Source organism: Lytechinus pictus, chromosome 5 (genome assembly GCF_037042905.1).
Source record: "Lytechinus pictus isolate F3 Inbred chromosome 5, Lp3.0, whole genome shotgun sequence".
Classification (NCBI taxonomy): Eukaryota; Metazoa; Echinodermata; class Echinoidea; order Temnopleuroida; family Toxopneustidae; genus Lytechinus; species Lytechinus pictus.
In genome coordinates this window covers 26,298,275-26,312,282 of record NC_087249.1, presented here as the reverse complement: position 1 = coordinate 26,312,282, position 14,008 = coordinate 26,298,275, and the positions used below count along the sequence as shown (strand labels likewise).

Here is a 14,008-nt window from a genome sequence, read left to right as displayed (position 1 = left end):
AGGCACAACACCACCTTGTCAACAAAAATAATCAAAGAACTTGAAAACGCCGTCAACAAAAATGACAGATTGAACTCTATTATTTCTATCGTCAATATTCATACCAGCCATAGGCCTATACATGGATTGTGTTACAGCGAAGATATAACAGTTAACAATTATTTTGTCTACACAATACGTACTTCGATTACTTTTACCTTTGTATCAAAATCTTCTTTGTGTATATGTCTGGACTTAAAATGGAATAAAAATGAATAATAATAACATATACATGTAATTGTACAGTGTTCTATGTTATCACCATGTGCGTGAATGGAGTTGACCTGAAGCTAGTGCCATCTATGTAATACAATTTGTGTGAGTCAGAAAGCCAATAAAGAGAGACGTGTATGCGGGTCAAAATGAAAACTATGGAAGTATGAAAGAACTGATTGGAGCGGAGATGCAAAGATTAGTTTCTAACATTCCTCGCTTTGTTCGAAAAATCAAAAGTTTTTTCGACCAAGACATCGTTAAGTAGTTTGCTTTCTACCGTTTACCAAAATAACCGATTGGAGTGAAGATACAAAGATTAGTTCATGCATTTCTCGCTTTGTTAGAAAATCAAAGGTTGTTTTCGACCATGACATCTTGAATGGTTCGTTTTCTTTCATCTATTATAATATAGATGATAGAGGGAGAAGAGTATGGGGGAAGATCCAAAATTAAGAGGAAAAATCGATGGAAGCGATGGAAAATCAAGGAGTTGCAAAGGAATTAATTTGGGGAGATCACAAAGACACGCTGGACAGGTTTGAGAAGGATTGTGTTCCAGGGATGGCGTCGATAGAAAATCGTTGCGTAGCGATACCAGGGTGTATCATCTCCAATCACTACGAAACTATTTCAGACCAAGAGAAATTCGAACTCTTACACAGGCACGGCATGCCTCACGAGTTGAAAGAAGATTGGTCTAAAGGGTGGAAGAGACGAATTCTTCAACGATTTTGTAATAATAAATTATTCATCGATGTCTATCTCAATCACATTGCATGCAAAGCACGAAGATTCCAGCAGCCTCCTTCTCATTCTACAAACATCCATGCTGGATCAAAAAAGGATACACAGCGTCGAAAATTCTATACAAAGGAACCATAAACGGGATCTTACCTATAGATGAAATCGATTAATTTTCCATAGAATATGAGTTGTATATATGTATAATGGCATCACTTAATCTTCATTGTAAATATGTTTCACTGTAATATATGGACATGGGAAACTAGGTTTTGAATATTATGACAATGTTAATATGGACAATATTTTGGACGATCGACGCTCGAATGGAAATATTAAAAGGGTAAGTCAAACTTTGACACTCCTGCCCTTTTTTCCCAGTGCTATTATATTACCCAAAATCTACTCTAACAATAACACTCTTTTAATCCTTCCATTCAACTTTATGGTTGTTCATTCGTTGCCAAGGAAACTACGCGTCCCTTCTAACAGATACGTAACATTACTACGTCACTGCGATTATTGTTATTTAAATGATCCCCTATTCAATGGCCATCCGATCTTTCCGCACTGCGCTCATTGTTATTTAAATGATCCCCTATTCAATGGCCATCCGATCTTTCCGCACTCGGTATTGTTATGCTAATCAACCCCTATTCAATGGCCATCCGATCTTTCCGCACTCTCTATTGTTATTTAAATGTCCCCTATTCAATGGCCATCCGATCTTTCCGCACTCGCTATTGTTATGCTAATGATCCCTATTCAATGGCCATCCTTCCAGACTACTCTTCCATTGTTATGCTAATCGACCCCCTATTCAATGGCCATCTTTCCCGACTATTCATCCATTGTTATGCTAATTATCCCTATTCAACTCTTCCATTGTTATGCTAATTTCCCCTATTCAACCCTTCATTGTTATGCTAATGTATTACGTCATATTCTTTTGTGCGCGCGTCACGCTTGAGTGAACCTTTAGAATGGCCATATCGCCGTCATTATTCTCTTATACTGACCTAATAAAAACATTTTAAGGAAAGGGCCATTAAAAAAAATCACATACTGATCAAATAACGCGAGCGCAAGGCGCGTGCTGAAAAATTGGACTTTATTTTTAAAAAATGTTGTAATTATGCAAGTACGTACCTGTCTCACTAAGCAAACAATGCGAGCGCGGAGCGTGTGTGTGTGTGTTTTTTTTTTAATGACACCTAAACACATGAAACACTTTTTGCAGTCGTTGTAATCATGAACATTACGTATCTCACTAGTCAAATATTGCGAGCGCGAAGCGCAAGCTGAAAAATTTTGATATTCAGACCTAAAGAGGGATATTCTAAGGCTTGTTTATAGGAGTTCATTGAGACCATACGTATTTTATTAACCAAAATGATGCGAGCGCGAAGCGCGAGCTGAAAATGTTCGATATTCAGACAAGAAAAAAGGGACATTTTAAGGACTGTTTTAGGAATTCATGAAGTGCAGACAATCTCACCAATTCACTAATAAGGGTTAATCATTTTAAGTAGTCATAAAAAGAAGCATATGTCACTACATAAAATAATTAAATGTATTTGGTGTGTATTGACTTGAAAACGGGATGTTTTAGAACCAGTTAATCCCCTTGAACATGATTATTTATCTCATTAAACAGATAATGCGAGCAACAGGAATAATAAACACATATGCCCTAAGCAAATAACGTTTCATAAAGTTATAAAAAAATATTTCTATTGTATATACACTCGGCAAAAAAAAGTACTTGGATACTTATAAAAGTTAAAATATTCCATATAGATATTTGATTAAAGGCAAATTATTGTATGTCAACATGACCAGACAATATTCCTCTTCCAGTATGACATGACATTTTCATGTGAACAGTCATGCATGGGTGGTTAAATGCTTTAAACAAAAGCAATGTCAGTAAAAAAAAAATGCAAGAATTCCGCAAGCCCGGTTTTTAAGTTAGACCACACTGCAAAAACTCCGGTGTTGATTTAATACCAGCCCTGAATCTATATATGTCCACACCAGAGAAGTATTGAAACAACACCAGTTTGGAATCAAACCGATGCTGTTTTAATACTAATTGGTGTTGTATAAACACCTTTCTGGTGTTAGACCAAAACGAAACTGGTGTTGTTTAACACTTCTCTGGTGTGGACATACATATAGAGTCCGGGCTGGTGTTAAATCAACACCGGAGTTTTTGCAGTGCATGGTCTAACTCAGTGCTCATTGGAAGCCAGAAGTGTCAAAATTTTGTTTACATTGAAGAAAACGAATTTAGTTATTATTCTCAGACAGATATTAATGATTTGAGTGACAGATGAGCTGATACTATGAACCTGACTTTTAAAGGGATGGTCCGGGCTGAAAATATGTATGGCTTAATAAATAGAGTAGAATTCACTGAGCAAAACGTCGAAAATTTCATCAAAATCGGATAACAAATTACAAAGTTATTGAATTTTAAAGTTTAGCAATATTTTGTGAAAAGAGTCGTCATGAATATTCATTAGGTGGACTGATGATGTCACATCTCCACTTGTTCTTTTGTATTTTATTATATGAAATTAGGTTTATTCAAATTTTTTCCTCCAAGAACTAGAAAAATTGGATTGACAACTGAATAGTGCCTTAGATATTTATTGCTGCAACTTATTTAAATATAAGCGAGACATATTATTCACACAAGTATGAAATAATGAAAAAATAATGATTTTATGTAATAACATAAGAAAACGGATAGTGGAGATGTGACATCATCAGCCCACCTAATGAATATTCATGACGACTGTTTTCACGAAATATTGCTAAACTTTAAACCTCAATAACTTTATTATTTGTTATCCGATTTTGATGAAATTTCGGCATTTTGCTCAGTGAATTCTACTCTATGTATTGAGATATAAATATTTTCAGCCCGGATCATCCCTTTAAAGATGGCTATTTGTTAAACCACAACAATGGGCATTTCTCTCTATTTTGCTGCAATGATAGGACATTCAGTTATGAGGCTGTCTGGTTGAGAATATGATAAAGTAAGGGAGCAAGACATGTTAACAGCTGAGATTGTTTGTACAATCAAATAATACTTGATACAACGGGTACACGCGGGTCGGATGTGCCCCCTCCCCTGGATCCGTCAGTGAACACGATATAATATACAATAATTTCCTTCCCCCACTTCATTTCTCCCTCTTTCTCCCTCCTTTTCTCCTCCCCCAGTGGCGTAACAGGCGGGGGGGGCAGGGGGGGCAAGCTGCCCCCCCCCCTGGCGGAGCTCACCGGGGAAAATAAAAAAAAAACGGGAAAAAGAAAAAAGGGGGAAGAAAGGGAAAGAAAAGAAAAAAGGGGAAAGGGGAAAGGGGAAAGGGAAAGGAAAAGGGAAAAGAAAACTAAGAAAAAAACATAAAAAAGGGAAAACGGAAAGATAACGGGAAAAGGAAGGAAAAAAGAACAAGTGAGAAAGAACAATTCGCCCCGATATACAAATACATTAGCAAGATAAGTAAGACAGGGAAATAAATTAAAGATGAAAAAAAGGTAAACAAAAGCGGGAAATAAAGGCAGAATGGAATTAGCCAAAATCTAAATTGGAAAAAAAAGAATAGGGACAAGATAACTACCGGGCTGCCGACGATTGAGATAACGAGCGGGAAGAAAAATGGATGGTATATAGCATAATGTCGTATGACAGTCTATCATAAACTTGCTAAATCTCCAAAGGCTCTGTCTCCGTCAAGACCCCGTGCAGTGGGGGCTCTTCATCTGTAACCTTTAATGGGTTCTATAACGGGCCCCTATATGGACCCTTCCTGCATTAAGCTTTACGTTGAAGCACTGGCGTACCAGGGGGGTGTTTCCACAGCTAAGGGGAAATAAAAGAAAATATAGGAGGCAGCGAAATGAGATGAATGAAAAAAATATATGACATGATATTTGCTATAATGATGTAAAAATCTATCACATAATTAGAATTTCATTTTAACAGGCCATTTTTTTTCTGGCTCGCTTCGCTCGCTGGCGACTTTTTACAAATTTTCTCACATTTGCTATGGTGTGCCCCTCACAATATTTGGATGATTACGATACACAACTGCATTGAATTTATGTGTTGTGTTAAAGCTATATAAATATACACGCAATTTGATTAGAATAAGTGGCCATCTGTAAGGTTTAAAATGGCTTTGATATCAAGAGGTTCCGGGGCTCTGCCCTGGACCCCACCCATAAAGCACTGTTATATGGATGAGTTTGGACCATGGCCCCCAAAAGTTCTACAACCAAACAAAAAAAAAATGAGGAAAGAAAGGAAAGTGTATTATATTTTTCTGAATATCACGTTAAAAATCTATATTCATGTTAGATTCTCATGAAAAGGTGATTTTTTTATCTCGCTCGCTTCGCTCGCTCGGGACCTATATTAAGCTACTTCTTGCAAGAAACGCCATACTCGGCCCCCTCGAGCATATAGAGCTTCGCCCTGATGCTCACAATCGTAACAAAAATCCTGTTCACCGTGGCGTACAAAAAAAGAGAAAAAAAAAGGAAAGAGAGGAGGATGAAATATGATATCATCTTTTTAACATTAAGTCAAAATCTATCACAAAATTTGATTTTTTGCAATAAAAATGTCAAAAAATTTTGCTCGCTCGCTTATATATTTGCCCGATACGCCATATCGCCCCCTCAATTTTTTGACTTATGACGCCATTGCCTGTTCCATGATATGACCGGGAAATTTTTGGCTCTTGCCCCCCTGGCCACCGACCCCTGTTAAGGCCCGTTTACACCGCATCCGGCACGGCGACCGTGCACGGCACCACGGCAATCCGGCACGGCAAAAAAAATCGATCCCCACTAAATCCTATGAAACTGTTTCCACTTCAACGGTGCCGTGCCGTATTGTACAACACGGCGTAATTTGCCGGATTTGCAGATCGATCAGCAAGCCATTTTCAGAGCACGGCACACGGTTTTTTCACTTCTGGCCAATCACAGTCCAGATAAATTACGTCATTGCCCACATATTTTCTGATCAAGCGACAAATCGCCTGCGGTGATAGTCTATGGGAGTTTACGTGTTAAATGCAAAATCGCACATACACGTGTCTACGTGTATTACCTGCTGAAGAGAGGTGACTGAAGGAGGACTTGATCTTGCAATTCTTGGTCTGGTAAGCAACTAATTAAGAACAAGTGTCATTTCGCATACTGTAGAACCGAGCCCAAGAAAGTAGAGCACAAGAAAATAAGGCCAAATAATATAAGGCCGGCCTGGGATAGGGCCTAACGTTATGATCTAACGAAGATCTAACGTAAGTTAGCTCAGCCTTAGCCTAGCCCTAGGCTTAGATTCTTTAGACTCGGTCTAACTCTAACTCTAAGTTCTAACAAGATATAGGCTCCTATCTAATTAAATTTAGATAGGCTAGATGTTTATCCTAGCCTAAGTTACATCTAGATCTAACGTTATAGACCTAATGTTAGACTCGATAATCAATTAGACTGGCCTAACGTAATTAGGCCTAGGGCCTAGGCCTACTAAATAAAAAAAGTTAGGACTTAAGTTAAAGAAGATAAATGAAAGTAGTTGCAGGAAACACTGATTTCACGAGAAAGTGTGTAAAACCGAGCTTAATTGTCACTATATAGTATATAATCGAGGATCTAGATCTGGTACAGTTACATGAACTGAACTTTGTGAAATCTTGAAATCTACGCTGAAAAATGTTCATACTGAAGATCACCAACACAGATAAGCGCACGTGGGACAGTGTACTATTAAAAATTATTGCTTTGAATGTCGGCCCGACGCTTGACCCAAATCCCGTGCTTATTTGCTAATTTCTCAGCAATTACACAATTTCTTCCGGAATCCTTTGGCACATATTTTTTATTTATACAAACAGACACTTTGGTGGTCATTTCATTGGATTCTGTAGACTGTACGAACTCATTTTGAAATCGTTACCACAACTGGCATTTAAATTATCTTTAACTTAGACTTAGTAGAGTCTAACTAACACAACAGTAACATTAGGCCTAACGTTACTAAGTTATAGTTAGATCTAACGTTAGGTAGACCTATAACTAACGTTAACAAAAGTTAGACCTGTACGTTGTTGGTCTAACGTTAGGCCTCAGTAGTCTAGAGTCTACACATAGGTCTAACGTTAGTAACACTAGTAGGCCTACATGTAAGTTAGACCTCTGAACGAATATGATGAATTCCGGGATGAATTATTTATATTAAGATATAGACTAGCCTAGCATAGTAGTAGTACTTTAGTTATAGTAGTAGGGTCTATAATAGATGAGAGCTAGGCACTGAGTCGTTTTGTCAGCAGCAAGAGTGGCAGATAGGAGGGTGGCAAGGAATTAATAAGAGGGGATCTGGAGTGGTGAAACTTGGGTAGCCTGAACTGAAAGAAGTTAGACCGATTGCTCAGTTTGACCATATTTTTGTGGGACCCTCTGGTCGATCTGTTCTAGATCGAAACAAATGGTGGAAGGCTAAGGAGTAAGGCTAACTTAGTTATTTCCCACAAACTCTCTGGAAAAGACTAGGCCTACGAATAAATAATGTAAAAACCTAGACTCTAAATCCTCCCCATATGACGTCATACTTAGGCTTAGCTAATTAACGTTAGACATTGTTTTCATTGAAATATAGAGTCTAGGCCTAGTCACTAAATTTAGGCTACTATAATTTTGGAGAGAACTTGCATTAAAAAAAGTTATTGTTTCTAGTTTGTCAAAAATTGTCAGTCTGTTATTATGTAAAGGATTTTAAAATGAGCGCACTTTCCTTTATCCAGGGGCAGCTCTATCGTGGGGCGATGGGAAGGGGTTTGGGTTGGCACTGGTTTGCCCGAAATAGAAATCCCCCAGAACAAAAGTGACCCCTTTTCAATATGAAATGTGTCCTTTGTGTGCTGGCATAACTTTTAAATCTGCACATTTCTGTTCCAAAAATTGATTGCTTTATTTGTGTAATTTCATTCTTTTTTCATTGGTTTATTTCTTTTTTTTTTTTTTTTTTTTTTTTGGGGGGGGGGGCTGAAGTGATTGGGTACGTATACTATACAGAGAAGACATAATTTGCTGACATTTTATTCAACAAACATTTCATCCCTAAAAAAACATTATATGGCTTAGCTTATAGGCTCTCATGGAGGCAAAAAATTGTGCCTCTATCTTTTTTTTTTCTTAACATGACCCTATGTTTACATGTACTTTTCAAATGATAAAAAATTATTATTTCAAGCTCTTGAAGGAATTTCTAGACGATCACTTTTCTCTACAACTAAGCAAAATCATTTCAATTAGGAGAATTTCTATTTGTGCATTATAAAAATTGGACCCTGATCAGCAAGCCTGCCAGTTACAATGTAAATGTAAGAAATTGCTGATTGGGCACTGGCCTTTCACTAATCGCTTTTGCAATTCTTTAAACCTTTATTATTATTATTTGCTAACAAAATTTATATGGAATGTGTTGCATGACAGATAACCAACATGGAGGAAGCCCTTATCCTAGAAGTGTAGGAAAATCCATTCCTGTATGACAAGAGATTGGAGATGTTCAAGGATACAGAAGTAAAAAAATGATGTATGACATGACATTGGGCGCCAGCTTGTAATCTCAGGTTAGTATAATTTTACGTCATATTAATTTTTTTCAAACTTCACGATTTTTTCACTATCAATTTGAAGAAAAATATTGAACAATGTAAAAGAGTTATATTTGTATGTGGATGTTTGAAAGCAAATCAAGTTCACAATCTAACAACTGTAGCTAACTTCTGGTTGTTGTAATTCAATGAATACCAATGGTAAGTTTTGGTCATTATGGCCATTTTTGAAATTGTTTGCACATGTGTAAAATAGTCTGGTGTTTAAAAAAATAACAAATTAAATGAGACACAAGAGCAAGGGTATGTAAATGCAGAAAGAGACCTTGCTTTGTGATGTGGACCAAAACATATATACCAACCCCTCCGCACAAATACGTAATATAAATATCACGTCACTTTTACAAGCAAAAAAAATGGAGGCAAAATTCTTTACTATCAAAAGCATGTTGTCCAATTTCACATTGAAATATTTCGGGGGGGGGGTGGGTAGGGCTTGAAATGAGTCATAAACAGAAATGAAAATTTTCAGAGGTTATAGGAATTAGATTTCGTGTTGTTTTTTCATTATTTTAAGGTGACGTAGCGAGTTGAGGGACAACTTCCTAAAAAACGACAGAAATGGAGAGGAAGAGTGGTGACGGAGCTCCCTCAAATGCAGCACGTAAATACAAGTACAGTGAGGCAATGGAATTCCTACTTCCCCACATACATAATCGAGAGTAAGATATTCAATATTTTGTTTTCTTATCCCAGGGAAGAGAGAATATGTGTATATCAATTTGAATTCATGCAAAGAAATGTATTTTATAAATATGAATTCTGATATTGTGCTTCACTTAACCCAGGTTTAGTTTCTGGGTTCTGACAGGAAACGGTCGGGCAACAGCTATGGTATTAATTTGCACTTTGTGCACTCTGCAGGGTGGATATGAGCGCTCTCATACAAACTATACAAATCATTTTGAATTATACATTGATGATTGGCTCATTCTCTCATGTTTACATTAACCCGTTTCCTGTAATTATACATCCACATTTTCATTTAATATGATTTATCATATTTGTACTTGACTACCTGTGTAAAATAGTACAGGTTAATGGGTGTTGCATTTCCTTGAAGTGAGAGCCATTTGCCTTCAGAAAATTACCCTTAAAAAAATATAATATAATAAAATAAAACTAAAGATGTTTCGAATATAAATGAAGTAAAGAACAGACAAACTGTATCGACTTGGTACATGAGAGTCGATTTTTTTAGTATTCATTATTATGAGTAAAACATATGAAATAAATTTGAACATATGATTTTTCTGTCAGCAGAACAAGTTCAATCTTGGATCCTGTGTTTGATGTGGACACACCAGGAGAAGCCTGTACCAAGCAGGAAGAAACTGAGCAGGAGAATGGTGGGTGACATCTGTCCACAACGTGGGTCAGTCTTCCTCGTCATCATCCTCAGGCACGTCCGCAACATCAGTCCAGTCTTCAAGTCCCAACTTCAATTCAAATCGAGGACACAATGTTGCAGTATTTTCAAAGCACTGATAGTCATGGTGACAACATAACTGTAGATAAATTTTTCTCCAGCTTGTACGTCCCCCATTTTCCCACACTGTAAAAGTTACCTCAATGCCAGCTCCATTGCTATGAGGTTAAATTTCGGTCGTCTGAACATAACATACTACTATAGGAATTAAAGTTTTTGTGTCATCTAACTCCAAGTCGATTCTTATTGATGTTATAAACATCTCACAATTTAAGAATCCAAATATGTTTCGTAGATTAAAAAAAAAGTTAACGGAAAATGCTCTAACTTGCTATGCTCCACCGCTAAAAAGAGAGCTGATATCTTATTCCCTCTGACCATGGAGCTAATAGCTCTATGCTCTGACATCACTCAATACTCTTTCGATTGTAACATAAAAGATGCAATGTCAGACATGCAGCATCACCAACAAATTAAAAGCGGTGTATATATGATTACATCTGAATTACTTATGATAAATCCATATGAAATAAATCATTTGCAGGAAATCTACAACTTTAATGACTGATATCGTATTATAAACAACGGCACCATTAAATGTGTTATTCTAATTTCCACTTGAATTTTTCACTTTGACATCTCCATAGGCAGCGGAAGCGGGGACAGGTCCCCCCCTAAATTTTTAGTTGATAACCTTTTTTTTATTTTTTGGCTTCCACCGCCAATGTACATCTCCCATTGTTACAGTTGCAAGTCAGTCTCAATTTGCAGAAATTACGATTGTGAAGGATTATGATCTTCCTCTTTTGTAGATCTGGAAAATATCGTCTGAGCATGTTCACCATTTATTAAAAATATATTTATTTCTTAAATTATACTTGAATCTAAATTCAGGATTTGTTCACAGATAAGAGAAGTTGAGCATTTTGCACATCACAGAAATTTGGTTCATGCAAATACATGTGTTAACATGATCACTAGTAATGCACTATCAAATATCAACACATGAAACCAGTTACTGTGAAAATAAAAATGATGGGTACTGGACGGAACGTTTCTGGACTAATGTTTTATTTTGGAAACAGAGATCTAGGATTGTTTGAAATATGACAAAATGTTAGAAACAAAATTTCATCTCTCGCCTTGTATACAGAGGATCGTGTGTTCGAATCCCACCGCAGTCTGGCGTCCTTTGGCAAGGCGTTAATCCACACTTTGCCACTCTCGACCCAGGTGCTAAATGGGTACCCGGTAGGATGTGAAAGTCATTGTAGCTTGTCCTGTGTGCGCCTCACCGGCGACTGACTGGAATACTCCCCAGGGAGTGGAGGATGTGCACACATTGTGTGCGGGAATGACTGATTGAATCCGATGACTATGGGGTAATAATATATCTGTAAAGCGCTTAGACATGTCGTTCCGATGTATTAAGCGCTATATAAAAAACGGATTATTATTATTATTATTAAACAGAATGGCAATGACACTCCTGTTGCCTGTTTCATAGAGAGGTACAACTATCATAACTTTGTCTTTAATATGGCGCAACATCCAATTATAATTTAATTGTGGTTTCCATGGTAGTTGCCATAATGTTAAAGTACTTTTGAAATGGGCCCCTGGACATGAAGAATACTGACAAAAGAAAGTTGATTGTGAAATAAAAAGAATACATTCATCTTCAAGAAATTTTTTGACGCCCCATGCATTTTTTGTTGTTTATATATCTCGTATTATTTTTTTCTGTAATAAATTAATGAGCATCACTTTTTTTTCAACAACAAATATAATGTAGATTGCTGAAGAACCTAAAATATATTTGGAGCTGAACTAAACTCAAAATAAAGATGTCGACAAAATGAAGTCCAGTGTTGCTCTTATTTATTGGGCCAGACCTCACTTGGCATTGCTTTTAAAAAACAAGTCCACCCCAACAAAAAAGTTGATTTGAATAAAAGAGAAATATCCAACAAGCATAACACTGAAAATATCATCAAATTCAGATGTAAAATAAGAAAGTTATGACATTTTAAAGTTTCGCTTAATTTTCACAAAACAGTTATATTCACATCCTGATCGGTATGCAAATGAGGAGACTGATAACGTCATTCGCTCACTATTTATTTTGTATTTTATTTATATGAAATATGAAATGTAATTTTCTTCTCTTGTCAAGAGAAACAACAATTAATTCCTCCCTGAACATGTAGAATCAGCATTGGTTTAGTCAAGTTGGTCATTATTGTCAAATAAATGAAATATTGTATTTTTCAAACAATAAAAAAAAAAAGAAATAGTAAGGGACATCAACTGTCTCATTTACATATCACTGAGGTGTGCATATCACTCTTTTGTGAAAATAAGCGAAACTTTAAAATGTCATAACTTTCTTATATCCGATTCTGCATGAATCATGCTAGTTTGACTTTTTTCTATTTATTCAAATTTACAGTTTTCTTGGGTGGATTTGACCTTTAAAGAAATAATATACCGTATTCAAATATGTTCAGAAATAATTTCGTATAAACAATTTAACTAATAGAAACAGAGAGAATAGAAGAATCAAGAAAAGTGGAAGAACTAAGGGTGAAAGGTGAACCAATGAGCACGAGGTCATGAATGAAGAAGAATGTTCTGAATATAAATGAGAAGACAATAGAAACATGTGGAGTTGTAATGGCATTAGAATCTGATATATAAACTAAGGAGTAAGGAATGAGATAAACTAAGGAATGAGATGAACAGGTGACGATGGCATAGAAATGGGAAGTGAAGTATGGAAAGCAAAGTGTAAAATAAAAAGATTAATCATGACAAAATTCAATTACATTTAAATAGAACGATCAATTCCCGTATAGATATGAGTGAATAACAAAGAATATTAATCTGGATCTGGATCTGGATGTATACGATGCAGGGCCCTTCTGGGCATAAATGCATCGGGTACTTGACCTGGATTTTGCCGGGACCGGCCAATGAGCAGTGTCTGTCCAATGAGCAGTCCGTCAGATTGATGCTTCTTGGTGGAATTCAAGACAAGATTAATTTATACATAGGACATAGATACACGAAAATCCTTAAAAATTACTTCTTGCCACGCCTGAAGCAGGCTTCTTTGCCTTGGGTTTTCATGGGTACATTGGACGGTTTTTGCCTGCTGGACGGGATCCGTGCACGGCTTTATTGCCGTGCCGTGGGGCAGTGGAAACTGGAAAACAGCACGGCGTGCCGTATGCCGTGCCGGAATGCCGTGCACGGTCGCCGTGCCGGATGCGGTGTAAACGGGCCTTTACGCCGCTGTCCTCCCCCTGTGTTTTTTGGGGGAGGGGGGGGGGGGGCACGTGCCCCCTGTGCCCCGGTTGTTACGCCACTGATGAATTTATTTTATTTTTTATTCCAGTGAACAGGGTGAGTATCCCACTCAATGAAGAAAGCTCGAAGCGTGAGGATATAATTATGAATTTTTTTCTTTTCTCAAGAAAAACCATGGAGGGAAACTTTAAAGGATGTCATCCACCCCCAAAATCGTGTGTGTGTGTGTGTGTGGGGGGGGGGGGGGGCAATACGCTGGTTCCCACCGATTAAAGATCATGATTCTATTAATTTTTGCAATTAACATTTTCGGGTCACTGTCATGAAAAAAAATAAACTCTCGCTTTGCGCTCGCATTATTTCGTTAGCGAGTTGGTTGTTCGTAGATTCAAATAGTTTTTATAATATTGTATTGTAGGGATTATAAAAACGTTTTGGCTCGCAATTATTTTGTTTCATTAGATATGTGTTCTGTTAAAAAAATACGTGGTTGAAATATCCATTTTTTTAGGTCAGGAAATGCTCACATTATCACTTTTGGTTAGATAGTATTATGAACACA

At 36.9% G+C, this 14,008-nt stretch overlaps 1 long non-coding RNA gene across 1 annotated transcript; it reads left to right on the top strand.

Annotated features, from left to right (window-relative positions):
- The first annotated feature begins 5,889 nt into the window (after positions 1 to 5,889).
- Positions 5,890 to 11,997, top strand: LOC135154272 (uncharacterized). Its single transcript, XR_010293711.1, has 4 exons — positions 5,890 to 6,185; positions 8,521 to 8,660; positions 9,223 to 9,367; positions 9,966 to 11,997. It is a non-coding gene; the product is annotated as an uncharacterized LOC135154272 (long non-coding RNA).
- The last annotated feature ends 2,011 nt before the right edge of the window (positions 11,998 to 14,008 follow it).